Consider the following 18,007-nt stretch of genomic DNA (forward strand, 5'->3'; position numbering starts at 1 on the left):
AGGTAAACTAACTAACATGATGTCTACACGCAACTGGAGAGAGAAGACTGGTCTGGGGTTCACTTTTCAGAAGAATCCATTTCAAAGTCAGGGGTTCGGGCTGAACCTCAAGTGACAAGCAACAGAATCAACTGATTGTATATAGTATTATTGTATCAGAAAAGGGTATGGAGTGAGGTCTCTTTTGAAAGCTATTGACACACTAGTGATTGATATCATTGGGAAATGTATATATTAACACTGCAGGAGGAATTAGGAATGGCCTGTTCTATTTGTTTTATAAAAAAAATCAAAAGGCGCTGACTCTGCAAGGCTCTGGATTCCTCTCCTAGGAGTTACAAACACAAGTGAAGTGAACCTGCCTGAAGAACACCAAACTCCTTTCTGCATTTTAGGCATGCGTGTTTATAATCACTTAAGCCTTGAGCCACAGAAGAGGATAGTGCATTTTTAAATCAAAGGATTTGACCTTATTATGTTATTGGTCTGAAATATGACATTTTAAAAAGTGAATTTAAATCACTGGAGATGCTGCTGCTGACTTTGCCAGAAAAATGCTGTGCTAATTTGTCCCCTCAAAAGCTGCCCTTCCTGACTCAGGCTGTGAAGAGAGAAGGGAGAAGTGTGTTTTTTTGGCACCCAGGAAAGGTGAAAGAGGGGAAGAAGAAAAGACAAAAGTATGGCAAGTGAATATATTTGAGGTTAAAGTATATAGGACCAGATTTTAAAAGGGACATCATTTATTACATACACAGAATTACCTGAACACTCTCTTTCACAAACACAGTTACTGCATTACCTGAGGAGGTTGTAGAATCTCCATCATTAGAGATTTTTTAAGAACAAGTTAAACAAATGCCTGTCAAGAATGATCTAGATAATACTTAGTCCTGTCTCAGTGAAGGTGACTGGATTAGATGACTTATTAAGGTTCCTTCCAGCCCTACACTTCTAGGTTTTTCGATTTATGAGTGCAAATCGGGTAATTACTACAGTTGAGTGAATTGGACATATGCTGGTTAGTGTTGACTGGACACATACTGGAAGGTAATATAATTTTGTTTCTGCCTTACACTACGAAGTTTTACTGGTAAAACTTGCCTTCTGTTGGTACAACCTTGCATATGTCAACACTCAGTGTTGTGTCTAGACAACAAACCCCTGAACTTCAGCCAATTAAGTTAACCAGCTCACTGAGCAACGTAAGTCCTCTACTGACACTCTTTCACCAGATCAATGCCTGCATGGTTGCTGCATTACCTGTCCCAGTACAGTCCCCAGCAATAATTCCACAATGTTCCTGTTCCCGCAGCAGTGACCATTGTGGTAAAAGTTTTGAATGTGGCTGCCCAAGGATCCTGGTGACCAGAAGCCTTCACCCCTGCCTTTAAAATCTCCAGTCTGTTTTGGAAAGGCCTCTCTTCCTAGTAGTCCACATTAGTGAGTCCACTTCTGCTAACTTAGCATAAAGGTATGGCTCCACATAAAGTTACAACTAAATCTTGTGCTGCTGCCAGGTCCAGGAAAGAAATCCTGGATTTCCTCAGCCTGCAGAGAGATGGGGCTATGCAAGCACAGGTGCAGAATTTCTTCAGGAATAAAAATGTTTATTTAGACGTTGCAAGTTAATGCTGAAGCTGGGATATGATCGGGATGAGTTCCAGGGCCAGACAAAGGAGGAACTATGGCAGTCCTGCCAAAGGGCAAAGGAGCCAACAAAACTTCTGGTGGTGCGTCCCCTGCCAAAGGTGCCACTGTTGTGTGGCACTAGATGCCCTCCTGAGTGAGGCCCACACTGCCATCCAGTGAGTAATAGTGGACTTCTTGTGACATTTGGAAGAAGGCATCACAGGACTATACAGTGATGAAGAGTTTATGTAGGGGAGAGATGTGGAGAATGAAGAGCTCATGGACAGCCAAGAGCTCTTTGAAATCCAACCGAACCAAAAGCAAGAACCCACAAAGGAAGGGGAAGAGGACTTGGTTAGATATAACTTACTGCTGCCATTAATGCACCTCTTTTTTGGAAAAAAGAATTCTTTATCGCCTCTGACACTTTTCCCTCTCTGCATAATCCCCTGCTCAGGCAGGCAACCGCTCACACTCAGTCTCTCTCTCCTCTTCAAAATAGTGGCTAATTGTGTATGGTTGAAAAACAAAGGAATTCTTTTTTAAAATAGCCAGTTTATTTTAAAAGCATGCCCTGGTGGTAAAAGGCAACAAATAATGAAATACCTTAAGCATCCAAAAAGCATTCTGAAATACATTCTTCAAACTTTCTTATTTTTCTGCCTGCAAAATAAAAACAGTGCAAATATAATTCAATGCATTCAGAACCAAAAAGAAAATACCTGAGCATTCAAACTAAATACATTCCAAATATAAAAGAATGCTTGCATGCAAGCCAGTAACTGGGCATTCAGATAACCTGATTTTGCAGACATACTCTTGTAAACTTATTGGATGCAGTTTTATAGTCAGCAACATCATATTTTGGTTTTCAAATCCATTTACAAAACAAATCACTTGCATGCTGTGCTCAGTAAAAAGGGAGAAACTTGTTGCTGACTAGGGGGCTTGACTTGGACAGGCTCATAGTACTAGCCGGTGATGACAACTCTTCTCTGCTTACAGAGCTTCTTTTTCTAGGCCATGACATCCTTTTCATCCTCTCATACAACTCTGCTGAATTTTTCAAGCAAGTATTGTTTGATCTTTGTCCACATATTTCTAGGAGGAGCTGCCTTTCTCCCATTGTTGTAGGACACCTTCCTATGTTGCTCTGCAATGAGTTCTGCAGGTACCACCACTGTGAAGAGACTGGCAGCATACAGGCCAGGGCAACCTCGAGCTGTCTTGATCAGCTGCTTTCTCTGGGCCTTTGGCACCTTCATGAGCTATATATCCACCAGGATCAGCACTACAGGCAGTAAGTTTTTAGCAGGGTGTACTAGATCATTCCTTCACTTATCCAGGACCCCCTCAACTCCTCATGGCTAGAGGGTTTAAAAAATAGCTCCATCTCTTCACCCTATTGTGTGCTGTTGCAAGCCCTGAAGCAAGTGATAGCGAGTGACCCTGTCCATATTTTTATGCAGATCAATATGTGAAAAAGGTTAGGGAGTTGACATTTTACATTTTGGTGTCCACTAGCCTTTTGATTCTAACTATGGCTGCTGGTTGGCAGTTTCTGGGTGACCCCAGCCAGGGTATCTTTGAGACACCTCAACATCTGCTGAAAGGCTGACCCGGGTAAGGAGAAAAAAGAAATAGGAAAGGGAGGATCTGTTTTTGAAGCTGTTCCAGAGTCTGGAATGCGGAGCCTGTCAGACCAGGGACTGGAGGGAATGCATGCTGGAGAAAAGGCAGGCGGACCAAGAGGAGCATCCAAAAGGTGCCCCAAGATGACATGCCGCTCTTCAGACAACGCACACAGATGATCCAAGGTAAGTGGGCAATTCCTCCTTCCTGGGACCAGGGGCATATTTACTCCTACACTCAAAGTGCCAGCATGCCCTGCAACAATATATCTTCTTTCAACCTCAGTGGACAAGAAGGAAAACTGCTATGAAGACCCGTACACTGAACTGTGGTGCGGCCCGGAGCAGTTAGCACCTTGCATGCTTTTTTTTTTTTGGTAGTGTTGTTTATTACTGCACAACAAAGTTCTATTTTTGTGAAAACCATGATTTTTTTTCCTCTTACAATAGAGAGATGTTACCCCTGCAAATCAATGCTGCCTCACACATTCACACAAGCTCATGACAGTTCATAGTCTGGCCATGTACATGCCCATCTCAGAGTAACACACAGCAATGCACTGGCTATGGCAAACTGTCAAAGTGTGCTCTCTCAGCCATACAGTTCCTCTAAGGGCTTTGGTAATTGCCCTTATATCTGTCTGCTCAAATCAGCCGATAGTCTTTCTGCTTCTGCCCACTCCCCCGACCTGAAAAATATTACGTGATACACAAAATGCATCAATAACCACAGGGATATTTGGCTCACTGAGACCCAGGCTAATCACAAAACAGTTCCACTGTCCCTTTAATCTTCCAGAAGCACAGTCCATAGTCATCCTTCTCCTGGTCAGATGATAGCTAAATCTTTCCTTGCTGCTGTCCAGGTGCCCAGTGTATGACTTCATAAGCCAGGTAAGCAAAGGGTAGGCTGGCTCCCTGAGAATCACAACTAGCATTTTGATTCCCATGACTGTGAATGTGCCAGTCCAGGAAAAATATTCCTGCATATAGCTTTTCAAACAGTTCTGTGTTCCTGAGAAATGTGAGCATCGTGCACGTCTAAATCCATCCAATGTTAATGTTAATGAATGTTCCCAATCTACCAATGCTTGGATAACCACGGAAAAGTATTAAGAAGCAAGGTGCAAGGGTAGGGTAAAGGTCAGAATTGGGATGTGAGTCCTATCTATCACTCCACCACAGTTAGGGAAGACCGTTTCATTGAATCCCTTTATTAATTTCTGCATATTGCCCAGATTCACAATCCTGTGTGGCTGTACCTGCTTAATGGCCTTGCACACCTGGATGATGACCTCTCCCACCGTAGATGTTCCAACACCAAATTGTGCACTGACCAATAACTATCCAGGGATGCAAGCTTTCAGAACACGGTTACCACCCATTTCGGCACTGTCACAGCATCTCTCACTTTAGTGTCCGCGTGGGAGGGCTGGGGCAGAGTTGGCATGCAAAACCAGGAATGTGATCATCTGTATCCCAAAGTTCTACAGATAGTCCCAGATTTGCAGTACGATCTGATCCCACCACTCGGTGCTCATTTCCTGGGCCCAGAACCACTGTTCCCCTTGGGGAGCTGGTCAATGAATGCCTCCAGTGGCTGACAGCTTTCTTCATTGTCTTGTGTTATCCACTGTTCCTCGGTTTTCTCATTTTCACTGCTTCACAACTGGCCACTGAGGTAGTTATTGAAGTTCTGCAAATTCAGAAGAATCAATCAGTCACCTTGTCTCGAAAATGGATGAGAGAGCTCTCACTGATCTCTTAGCATCCATGCTTCTGACAGTAAGATGGCAAAGAGATTGAGAAGTGGCACAAGAAAGAGCAGATTGTGGGATGGAATTGAGGGAATAGTGGAAATTTGATCCCAAACTCCTACAACTCCCTGAGAGGATTGCTGGTATCTCACAATGCACTGCAAAAGCTTCCCAGAAGACAGTGTGCGGGATGGTGGTACAGGCAACTCTGGGATGTGTACCCATAGTACTGTGTGTCTTTTGCTGACCTAATCTATCTCTGTGTGGACATGTTGTACTGGCAAAGGCAGCCAAATGTGAACACATTCTAGCAACATAGCAATGTAGGCAACTGCATGCCAGCAGAAATTTTACAGGTAAGATTTTTCTAACGTAGATGTAGCCTAAATCAGAGCATTTTGTTTCTAGTGGAAAGTTTAAGTGGGACTTGGACTCTGTTTATGTCAGAAAATGGTACTGCTTTAACTATACCAGTATTGTTAAAGAAGTACAAGTGTCCTAACGTAGGCACAATTATACCCGTTTAAAGTCTTACACTGGCATAGCTATACTGTACAGGAAGGAGAGTAATTATATTGGTATATCTGCATCCACACTAGGGCATTTACTGGTATAGCTATTTTGTTAAAAAGCACACCCCTAAACAAAAGAGTTGTTATACTAGTAAAACTTAAGTGTAGACCAAGCCCTAAGGGGGAGGGGCATATATCTGGTGCCCTTTGCCATTCCTGAATACTCTCTCAAATTTGCTTTTCTAAGCATCCATGGTAATAAGTGCATTAGCTGGAATAGTCATAGAAAGTAAACACAAAGGCAGTGCAAAACCAGCTGGAGAATTAATTTATTTCATTCAGGTGAATATGCTTAGAAATTTTTCTGAGGTATTCACTCAGATCTGGTAACTGCAGATCTAATTATGAGATTTGTGCATGCAAATGACTGTTAGAATGTACAAACACACGTATGCACATTTTCACACAGGCAAGAGAGGCCCAAAAAGATTTATGGCATATGCAGAGTAAGCCTATTTAGACAGTTCCACTGAGCATGTGTATCAATTGAGGTTATTTTGACAGGTGTAGTCTCTCTCTTTCAATATACTGATTTTAAGGACAACAGGTGCAAAATATTGCATCTGAGTTAGAAAAAATGTAGAAAATGATGATTGGAAACCAAATATTTTATCATATTCTAGAATCAATGAATCAAAGTAACTTTTCTGCCCAGAGGGAATACGTAGCAGCTGTTGTCTGAAATACAAGCAACTGTTTAGTTTATTACATGTTTCTGTTTTTTTTAAAGATTACACTTGAAAGTTACTTCACTTTTAGTCAATTGGGGGTAGATGTGGGTAGTCAGAGTACAACCAGCTGGGGATTGGTAAAGGCAGAAATACACCCACTCCTTTCGGCACTTGTGAATACTGGTTTATGCTTGGAACCTTTTTGAATTGTAATGTTTCTTATTCCATGCTCTGTTGTAACTGATATCAAGGCAGCTGTATCAGGAAAACTTTTGGTCAAATCACCCAACAAAACCTGCATTCTAAAAAACAAAATAAAATTTAAAAAAACCCTCCTTTCCTTGTCCTCTTTATCCTAAACAGGCAAGAGAAAGCCAGCTGCCATTCTCAAATTACCCACGCTGCTGCTATAGCTCTCAGTAGCTGGCACAATTCTCTTCCCATAAATTCCTTTTCATTGGCTGGCTTATAATGGATTTATATGATGCTGATCTGTTCACGGAAGCAGCGGTGGGGGGAGCCTGAGTACAGTCCATAGTGCTGATAGGGAGAAGAACTGAGAACAGAAAACTTTACTCTTTAAGGTCAGCATCTTCCTTTCAGAGCTGCAGCAAGAACACTGATTTTTTTTTTTGGTGAGGTTTTAGACCATTAATTTGGCCATGTATATGCATCAGCATTGTCAGGGATCCAATGGCAGGAAGAAAAAAGATATGTTAAGTGGCATCACTGAGGCAAATAGTGCTTTCTGCTGGGTGTTGGCTGACCAAAATCACAAATGCTGTATGTTAAACGATATTCACATCTAAAATTGCTACTATACCACTGCATATTGCTGCCCAAAGAATTGTTTCATTACTCAACACTCCATTGCTTTCACTATGCTATAGCTGTTGTTTATGGGATTTACGGTCATTTCTAATTGCTGGCTCTACATTCTCTTCTCTTGACTTTTTCTCACACTGGTGCAGGTGGCTGACAATTTGGGGAAGAGCTGCAATGCTTTGCTCAGAGTTTCTCGGCTACTATTTCTCTAGTTATGCAACAAAGTGGATGAGAGCATAGTGTAGGGGGGAGGGGTTTAGATTTATTAGGAACTGAGGAACCTTTTGGGAAAGGGGGAACCTATACAAGAAGGATGCTCCACCTAAACCAAAATGGAACCGAATTGCTGGCACGTAAAATTGAAAAGGTCATAGAGCAGTTTTTAAACTAAGGGCTGGGGGAAAGTTAACAGGTGTGGAAAAGCATGTGGTTTGGAAGGAGCCATCCATTAGGGGAAGATCTATTTAATGGAGATTCTCTATATCCTAATAAGGAGAAGAGGATGGAAGATGATAAAACATGGATAGGATCTCATGAGAAACAGTCAAATGAAAGAGTCCCATTCCATTACATCACTTAATGGCAGACCGCTAAAAAGTGACAAATGCTAGGAGTCTAAATATTAAGATGGATGAACTTGAGCGCCTCATATTTAATGAGGATATTGATATAACAGGCATCACAGAAATTTGGTGGAATGAAGGTAATCAATGAGACACAGTAATACCAGGGTACAAAATATATCAGAAGGACAGAATAGGTTGTACTGGTGTGGGAGTGGCACTGTATGTTAAAGAAAGCATAGAGTCAAATGAAGTAAAAATCTTAAATGAACCAAACTGTACCACAGAATCTCTATATGGATAGTAATTCCATGCTTGAATAGTAAGAATATAGCATTAGGGATATACTACTGACCAGGATGATGATGATGACTGTGAAATGCTCAGGGGAGATTAGAGAGGCTATAAAAATAAAAAAACTCAATAAAAATGGGGATTTCAACTATCCCCATATTTGACTGGGTATATGTCACCTCAGGACGGGATGCAGGAATAAAGTTTCTTGACACCTTAAATCAGGGGTGTCAAACATCCGGCCAGCGGGCCAGATATGGCCCACCAAATTTTTGGTCCAGCTCCTGGTGGCAGCACGCACTGCCGCGACATCTTGCGGCGTTGTACTCTTTGGCGGTGTCGCGCGCTGCTGCAAGATCTCGAAGCGTCACGCGCTGCATCAGAGAGTTCAATACCATGAGATGTCGCAGCCGCGCGCGCTGCCACGAGATCTATGTACTCTGGTGGCAGCACGTGGAGCGCTGTGTGCACGAGACACAGTGCTCCAAAAGGCGGGAGAGGGACAGTGTGGTCTTGGGGCATCGCGCAGTACTATAATTCTTAATCATTGATCAATTCTTTTAATCGTAAAATAGTAGTAGTTGTAGAAGTGAATTTACTGCAGTTTTTATATCGCTGATATCTAGCAAATAAAATATAATACTACATAAAAATGGCTGTGCCTAGTATTTCGATTTATGGTATGTATGGCCCACTTGAAGTACATTTAATTCAAACCACCATAGCAAATGAGTTTGACACCCCTGCCTTAAATGACTGCTTCTTGGAGTCCTGAAACCCACAAGAAGATTCTTGATTTAGTCCTAAATGGAACACACAATCTGGTCCAAGAGGTTAATATAGCTGAACTGCTTTGTAATAGTGACCATAACATAATAAAATTTAACATCCCTGTGGAGGGTGGGGAGGAAACACCAAAGCAGCCCTCTACAGTAGCATTTAATTTCAGAAAGGGTACTACACAAAAATGAGGTAGTTAGTTAAACAGAAATTGGAAGGTACAGTGCCAAAAGTAAAATCCCTGCAAGTTGCATGGAAACTTTTTAAAGACACCATAATAGAGGCTTAATTTAAATGTATATCCCAAATTAAAAAACATAGTAAAGAGGACGAAAATACAAAGTAAAAGATGCAGTTAAAGGCAAAAAGGCATCCTTTAAAAAGGGAAGTTAAACCCTATTGAGAAACACAGAAAGGAGCATAAACTCTGACAAATGAAGTGTAAAAATTAATTAGGAAGGCCAAAAAAAGAATTAGGAAGAACTACTAGCTAAAGACTCAAAAAATAACAGCAAAATTTTTAAAAGTACGTCAGAAGCAGAAACAACCATTGGGCCACTGGATGATTGAGATACTAAAGGAGCGCTCAAGCAAGATAAGGTCATTGTGGATAAATTAAATGAATTCTTGGCATTGGTCTTCACGGCTGTGGATGTGAGGGAGATTCCTAAACCTGAGACAATTTTTTTTAGGTGACAAATCTGAGGAACTGTCCCAGAGTGAGGGGTCATTAGAGGAGGTTTTGGAACAAATTGATAAACTAAACAGTAATAACTCATCAGGATCAGAAGGTATCCACCCAAGAGTTCTGAAGGAACTCAAATGTGAAATTGAAGAACTATTAACTGTCATATGTAACCTATCATTTAAATTAGCTTCTGTACCAGATGATTGGAGGATAGTAATGTGATGCCAATTTTTAAAAGAAGGGCTCCAGAGGTGATCCTGGCAATTACAGGCCAATAAGCCTAACTCAGTACCAGGCAAAATGGTTGAAAGTCTAGTAAAGAACAGAATTATCAGACACACAGATGAATACGATTCAACAAGGTTTTTGTTAATGAAAATCATGCTTCATCAATCTACTGGAATTCTTTGAGTGGAGGCGGGGGTCAACAAGCATGTGTTGTGAAGGTTAAGACTATAACAGGGTTCAAAAAGGGGTAAATGGTGAGGTGGCAAAATTTGCAGACGATACAAAACTACTCAAAAAAGAACTAGATAAGGTCCATCAGTGGCTATTAGCCAGGATGGGTAGGGATGCAAAACCATGCTCTGATGTGTCCCAAGCTTCTGTTTGCCAGAAGCTGGGAATGGGCGACAGGGGATGGATCACTTGGTTACTTGTTCTGTTCATTCCTTCTGAAGCATTTAGCATTGGCCACTGTCAGAAGACAGGACACTGGGTTAAATGGACCATTGGTCTGATCCAGCATCCGTTCTTATGTACAGTATCATACAGTCCTTTTATGTGGATCCCCTGAGCATGTCACATGTCTCATTCCCTCTGTGCATCAGAAGCACAGCCAGTCCATGATTTATTGGGTTTTCTTGCTCCCAGAGGACTGAAAGGCAGGATTTACCCAATATAGTGCATATTGTTATACTCTTACCAACAATGAATACTACCTTACTCCACAAGCTGTCTCATTGACTTCAGTGGGCTAATTAGTGGGGCAAAGTACTACTAAACTTGAATACGAGTATCAGTCTGGTCTTTAATGAATCATTTTGTTCAAGTTCTGAGGGGAATATTTATGGGAAGGGAGGAGAGGGAGATGAGCCAGTCAAAGCTAGAGATAGCATGTAGTAATATTAATGCCAAAGAACATACTCTGAAATATTACATTTATGGTACTTGCAAAGCATCTTTGCATAGAATTACTATTAGTATTGATAAAGTTTTGTTTTACTATTAAATAGCAGAAGAACCCATAAAATCAACAGCACAATTACGAATTACAGTTACGAATTAACTGAAGTTTCTGAATTTCCTTCTAACCTGCAAACAGATTTTGGACTAGAACTATTGGCATATTTGCATTTTTTTTTGTTGGTAAAGCAAAGTATATGTAAGACTCAGCTTTCAATAAAAATAAAATCTCATTTACAAAGCACCTAATACAAACACCTGTGGCGGATCCATGCCTGTATCTCCCAGTGTTCAGAGTGTGGTGAGGGTAGTGGGGCAGTCATTTTTATTATTTTAAAACCAACTGTGTGCTGCTGATACACTGAAAGGAGCCTGAGACTGAGTTTACATATGGTGTATTGTAGTGTGAAATTTGTAAGCATAATACAAAACTGGATTCCAACACAGACGAGTTCCAACTAGCTGTGGTTTTATGAAATGATTAGGCAGCTTCATGTAGCAAAGACAGATGACAAATATATAGTTTACTTAAATGGCAGTGGATTAGCACTTAAATTGTTTAAACATACATGAAAAGCAATCTTCAGTGATCCACAAAAATCTGCTTTTTATAAACCTCATCTTTTATCAGGGATTAAAGGAGCAATGTTTTGACAACATAGTTGATTTACGTGCAACTCATCATTTGTGTATCATTAATCCAAGTTGATTAGTGCACAAGTTTTTTGTGTCTGGTATGTGTGTTTCAGCTGTTTACATTTTGAGTAAATAATGCCTCTTTTAATGTGCATGTTGGGGTTCAGGACTGTTTTGTGTCTTGGATACACATTCTTGTGATCAGTCCCATCTATGCCTCAGCAAAGTCAGAGGTTTATGACTATTCAGCACGTTTTGGTTTAAGTGCTAATCCATCAACACTGTATAGCTGACTTCTGAAATCAGCATCCTCTAAGATGCATTGGCTTCTCAGGCAAGGTCTCAGGTCCCTGTAGAGAAACAGAAGTACAAGTAGGCATTTTGGATTGAGGATATGTGCTCAAGAGGAATTTCTAGTTGGCATCTTTTTATTCAATGGAGTAATAAGTCATCATAAAATAAAGCTTTTTTTTTTAATGCAGAAAAAGACACCATGTTAAGATTATAATGCACACTGTTTTTACAATAATACAATATTACATCCACAGAAGAATCATGTACTTTTAAAGCTAGAGTTCTATATGAGATTGTGCATCTTGCAAGCTGGTATTTATACATAATTTTCGTTTTTGCTTGCTATAGCAACTCCCAATAATTTAAATATTTAGGGCCAAAATGATTTTTTTTCCCCCAACTGAGGCTACAGCTACACGGATGGCAGCAAAGTCGCTGCCGTCAGATCGAATTCTCTGGATTGACTGAGCAGTCAGTGAAGACCCGCTCAGTCGATCCAGAAATCAACGTACTAAGACCACCTTCACAAGTGGCGCAGTGCAGTGAAGATGGCACCCAGAAGAGGAGCAGAGAAGTCGATGGGAGTTATGCAATTTTTTTGCGTAGCTTGCGTAACTCCAGTCGACTGCCACCAAATCTCGGAGGTAAGTGTAGACAGGGTCTCAAAATGTGCTTGAGCTGCCATTTGCAGAAATCCATTTTGTACATACACTTTCCTCAGAAAAACTAATGGGTTTTCAGACATGACTAGTGATTTTTGGGAGCCAAGTTCGTAATGCCTTAGAGGAAACTGATTTTCAAAGGGTGAAACTTTCTGAAAATTGGGCCCCTTTAAGGTATACTAAAGCACAAAGAAATAGAAGCACCCAAAATCACTAGTCATTTATTGCCTGTATTACTAATGTTTAATTTATATTTGTGTTTTGTCTCCCCTATTACTTTCATTCTGTAGAGAAATAAATACAGCAGTTACAGTATTTATCATATAAGTTAAATGCAAAATATAATAAAATAATTATGTCTAATAATTAATTCTACTGCCTTAACTGACAAATGGCTTCTGCACTGCTTAATATATTGGTTTACTTTAAAACTATTTTACTCTGTCTCTGAATTCATAACCCCATTTTTAGTGAACTATTTTGTCTGGTACTAGCAAGATTCAGTAATTTCTATTATACTTAAAGATGCTGCAGTTTCCAACGCAAAAAGAGGAGACTTTAGGAAAAATTCCATGATTCCTGGCTACTAATGCCTCTGAAATCAACTGCTTTCTAAAATCAACAATATCATCCAAGAAGGTTGATGCAGTAGGGATCCAATTTTATAGTATCTATTTTCCCAGGGTGTTCATGTGTGTTGTCCTGTTCTTTCCTGATATTTCCTATGAAGTTCTCTGTGGTTTTCAAAATCCTGCTGGCACTATTTCTTCCTATATGGCATAGAATTTTATATAAAAACGATTTCTAAAAGATCACATCCACTTGTGTAACATGTCAGAGTTGCTTGTATTTTAGTATGAGTGATGCTTATTTTATGTGATTTTTAGAAACAACATAAGTACAATCTTTGGCTCTAAACACGTTAGATTGTAGTGAGCGGCAATATGATGACTAGATGGAAGAAATTTAAGAGAGTTGGCCTATCTGTAACCAATTTTGCAGTTTCCTATGTGATACACAGAAATGAAAATAACATTCCTGCTTCTTATGCATCTGACTCACAATATGATACAAGCAAGCTCAAAGCTGTCCTTAGTCTCTCCTAGCAAAATCTATCACAATCTGAGATGTACTATATGTAGGGTATCCTCTCTCAGTGGATGTCTTTGACAGCCAAGCAATTAACATATTATTATAAAAAGGTTAGACTAATAGGAGTCAATAGAACAGGGGTCTGGAGGATAGTGTTATGTCGCTAGCTGGCATATGAAAGACAGCTATAGACTGAAGGTTCAGTCAGTAGCCGATTAGAATTTTGTTTATCTCTCTAATCTCAATTCTACTGATTTAAGTTCTAGGCTTTAAAAAAAGTAAAATATTTTCCAAATAGGACATTAGTAGTATTGATATTCAAACTTGCTGGATTTACAATAGGAAGGGAAAGGTATTTATTTTTAAGAATCCAAATCCTTCCTGTCAAAAAAAATCTGTATTATTTCACTAATACAACTATAGCAGTTAGTCAGAACATTTACATTTTTGCTGGAGTTTTCAAATTAACTTAAAAAAAATGCAAACCTGATTTTAAGATTTTCAATATAAAAGTCTACTGAACTCAAACAGCGTGGAGTAAATTTACTATCAAGTACAGTAATACAGCATACAATGTTCAGATGGTATGTTTTGTGCATATGACAGAAGGGGAGAAGGAACTTGAATTGTGTTCAATTAATTGAAGTATGTCTTCCACTCAGTTGTGTTCTCTCCCATGCTGGTTACCCTAGCTTAGCTTTAAAAGCAACCATGTCCAGCTCAGAAACAAGTAATGAAAATATCTAACAATAAAACAGAAAAAATACAAAGTAAGAAATTCAAAGGCGTGAAAGAAATTTGCTGAGTTAAATGTGATGAAAAGAAAGATGGTATAAAATCAAAATGAGACTGGATATGTTTAAACTTACAGTGAAGGAGGAGGACCAGGAGAAGCCTAAGAGGCAAAAATCTAGGAAAATCAGACAGCAAGGCTAATGCAATTTTGGGGGGTGTTTGAAAGAGAGGAATTTGAAAAAGGAAAGTCTTGCTGCTCTTACTGTCATGAGTAATCCTACTGAGGTCATCAGTATTATGTAAGAGGCTTCAGGGTCAGGCTGTTAGGAAAGATACTGTATATGCTTAATGAGCAAGTAATGAATTTAAGGATTTCAATCTTTTCTTGAAGTAAATAAGGACATAAGAATAGCCAAACTAGTGATCCATCTCTGTTGGCAGATCATATCCTGTCTCTGACAATAGCCAGCACCAGTGACTTGAGAGGAAGATGCAAGAATCATTATAGTACACAATTATGGAATGGCCTGACCACAGTGGAAGTTTCTTCCTAACCTCCATCAGTTGTTACGTATTGTATTCAGATGCAACAAAGTTAGAATCCAATCATTTGGTGATGAAGGGGCAGGATTTTAGCAAACATACGTTATAATTACCATATTTCACCAGCAGAGTGAGATTCCTAAAGTACACTGTTCTGGTTTCTAGAACCTCTTACACAGTCTAGACTATAGTCATGTGTGTTACCTTTATCCCTCTTTAAACCTAAAATAACTCTTATTTGTCACTCATGTACAATCCTGCAAAGTGCAATGGGGACTCATCACATCTGAAACCCATTATCTACCATTAATTAATGGATGAGGCACAAGAAGAGCTATGGTGAACAAGTGCTGGATATCAAATGTGTGGCAAGTCTCTGTGGAGCTGTAATATTATGACGAGACTATGAACTTAGTCTTAGTTCTTAATAAATGTTCACCCTCTGTTATGTCACTATGTAAAGCAATATGACTCTAAAACAAGGAATTTCTTTAAAGGTGAGATCATGTCATGGCTGCTGAGGAGCAACTGTGGGGTGGATGTGAACTCAAAAAACTCTCCTGAATTTTCCTTTTGACCAAAAAGCCTTCCCATTTCCTGTTTGCTTAGCTACGTTGTAAGAACTCCTCAGATCTAATTCCAAGCATTGTGCAGAATGCTACATAGACTAATGAAAAGCTTAAAAATCCTGCTGCTCTGATTTTTCTCACACCATTTTTACAGGGGTGTAACTCCATTGTCTTCAATGTCGTTAACCCTGATTTACACTAGTTTGAGAGCAGTATCGGGTTCTACATATTTAAATATTTTATGGCTATATTCTTAGTTTTTAAAAAGGTGATTGGAAATGGGATATTTATAGGTTTTATGTTGATTTATTGTATGAATACTGTACTTCTGCTTTGTGGTTTTATAAATGATCTATTTTGCTCAGTCTAGCTATTTGAAGCTTTGAAAGAAAAGAAGCACATCTCCGCAGTTGGCTAAAACATTTAGAACATTGCTGGCTCCCCCGCATGGGGTGTGAAAAGTAGGATGAGCCATCACTGCTGCATTGTTTGCCCATTTTCACTTGACTCAACGGTAGCTCCTATCTGGGAGTGGGGATCAATGGCCAAAGGTGGAAAGGAATAGGGCTGGGAGAGCGACTTTCTTGCTAAACTAGCCAACTTTGTGGCACTTTCAGTCCCTTAAGGTTGTGAGAACCGTTCGTTTTTAATTTTTTTTTTAATATGATCATTATATTAACCTGACTAATTCTCCAGGAGGAAGCATATGCCCACACAACTGAAAGAGTAGGCGATTAGGAGTGCCAGTAACAGGAGAGAACACACAAGGAGGCATGGACCCATGGAAAAAGAAGCATTATTGAACAAGTAGTAAGGTACTTATGTTTTAGCAAAATAGGATCACAATCCAGCAGTCTTACTTGTATTCTGTAGAAAGCGAATAAAGCCCCAGTGATGCTTATTGGTTAAATGAACTTGGTTCAAAATTTCTGTAAAGCAGAACTTCTTATTCAAACCTGATGGAGTGAATGATCAGAACAGCAGATTTTACCATGGCCAAATCTGTGTTCTTATTCTTACTGTTACATTAATGCTTAGCAACCCAAATTAGGATTGGATCCTAGTCTCCTAGCTACGGTATGAACGGTTTAAGATAAGACATTGCTGCAGGTGGGTGTAAGAAAGAAAAAGCAGGGAATGAAGGAAAGAAAAGGAATGAAGGAAAGAAAACTAGCATGATAATGGTTCTCACTGACGATGCAGCTAACTAGAATTTGCCTATAAAATAAACTTGAAATTCCTAGTACACTTCCTGTTAGGTTATTATGATTTAATCCAATAGGATCATATTATGTTGTCATTATGCAGGATTACTTCCAAACCATTTTCTAAGAATCCTTTAATATTAGTCTGTATTATTAATAGAATAGATTTAACATATATGCTATATAAAATATGCAAATATAAGTACAAATACTTTTAATCAGCTTTATGAATTCTATATCCGTAATGGTAAATGAAGTATGGCAAGCCTATATTGAATCATGTGAAGATACCTTGTTAGTCAGTTTTACCATTATACTATAGTACTAAGCAAATATCCTGCACTAAATTGCACATATTACAGCAAAAAGGATTACTGGATTTATTTTAACAATCGTACAAAGATATGTTAGTATTTTAATTCAAAGATGTTGTATTAACCTTGCAACTTCAAGTGTATTTTTTAAAGCAGGTTAAATTCCTAGACTTTGCAAATATTCTAGTGTCTGTCATAATACATCAAGAATCTATCTAAAAGCAAATGAGTGCAGAGATAGGTTGCTTTAATATAAAATGTTTTCCAAATAAAGATTGACCCAGACCAAAACCCTAAGACTGAATAAACCCAAAAATGTATCTGAATTTTGAAGTTGGAGTCTATGCCTATAAGAGGCCAACAAAAATCCTTGTTCTGGACAACTCAGAATTTTGGGAAGTTTTGAGTCCAAATCAGTACTTTATTGTTGGATTCTGTCTTAGTACTAGTCAGACCAAAATCCAAGATCTTGTCCTTCATTGAAGTGTGGATCTATGATGGCATATTAAAATATTGCAGCACCAAAAAAAAGGGATGTTAAACAAAGTATGTTTATATTTAGTAACTGGGATATTTTATTAAATATTCTGAATTAAATGAACCACTAATAATTATGCCTGGATTAGAAACAATAATCAGACTGTGCTTTATTAGACCCAGTTAACATGAAGTATTTACTTCCTACCATACAATTTTTTTGCATTTTTTGTTTTGCATTTTTTATTTTTTCTCACTTTTGTTGCTTGCATTGTATTTTGTTTTAAATAAACATTATATATTATAGATTTAGCTTGAAGTCGATTATTGTGCAAGGGAAATAGTCAGAAGTCTGTGGATACCATAGGTATTTTTTTTTTTTTTTTAGTTTTCTGAACAAGTGTGTTTTAATTCTTGCCAACTATTGCAATTTTATCATGAGTCTCACAATATTTATTTTTTCTTAAATCCCCAGCTCCTGGAATCATGCCATTTCACAAGAATCACAGCTTTCATTTAAGGGAAGCTTGAAAACATGACCCAAATATACCACCCATAAAGGCTCAAAGCCAAAGACAAATAAAAAAATATATGTCACAATTTGAAAGTCAATCTTATGATTTTTTGGGGGAGTATGATTCATGATGTTTGAATACTTAGGATTGGCAATACTGCATTCTGGTGGTTGTCATTCCCAGAAGTACTGTTGTGAAAGTGGTATTCCCAGACAACACAGCACTTGAAGATCCTTAAATAATGGTTCACTTTTTAAAAAATTCCCAGAATTAGTGCCTTTCAGAGATGTTCCTTTTAAGTAATTCTCAGGAAGTACCACTGTCAACATGATATTTAGGTCTTGTCTACACTAGTACTTATGCTGGCAAA

The 18,007-nt window shown here is 38.8% G+C and overlaps 1 long non-coding RNA gene across 1 annotated transcript in view; it reads left to right on the top strand.

The window, feature by feature from the left end:
* Positions 1 to 17,718, top strand: part of LOC137166820 (uncharacterized) — a 52,676-nt gene extending 34,958 nt beyond the window's left edge. The window contains exons 2-3 of the long non-coding RNA XR_010923832.1: positions 15,823 to 15,941; positions 17,598 to 17,718. This is a non-coding gene — a long non-coding RNA (uncharacterized lncRNA). The remainder of the gene's footprint in view (positions 1 to 15,822; positions 15,942 to 17,597) is intronic.
* The last annotated feature ends 289 nt before the right edge of the window (positions 17,719 to 18,007 follow it).

Source organism: Emydura macquarii, unplaced genomic scaffold (assembly GCF_026122565.2).
Source record: "Emydura macquarii macquarii isolate MOO-44397 ecotype Brisbane River unplaced genomic scaffold, CSIRO-AGI_Emac_v2 contig_2897, whole genome shotgun sequence".
In the NCBI taxonomy this organism is placed as follows: Eukaryota; Metazoa; Chordata; order Testudines; family Chelidae; genus Emydura; species Emydura macquarii.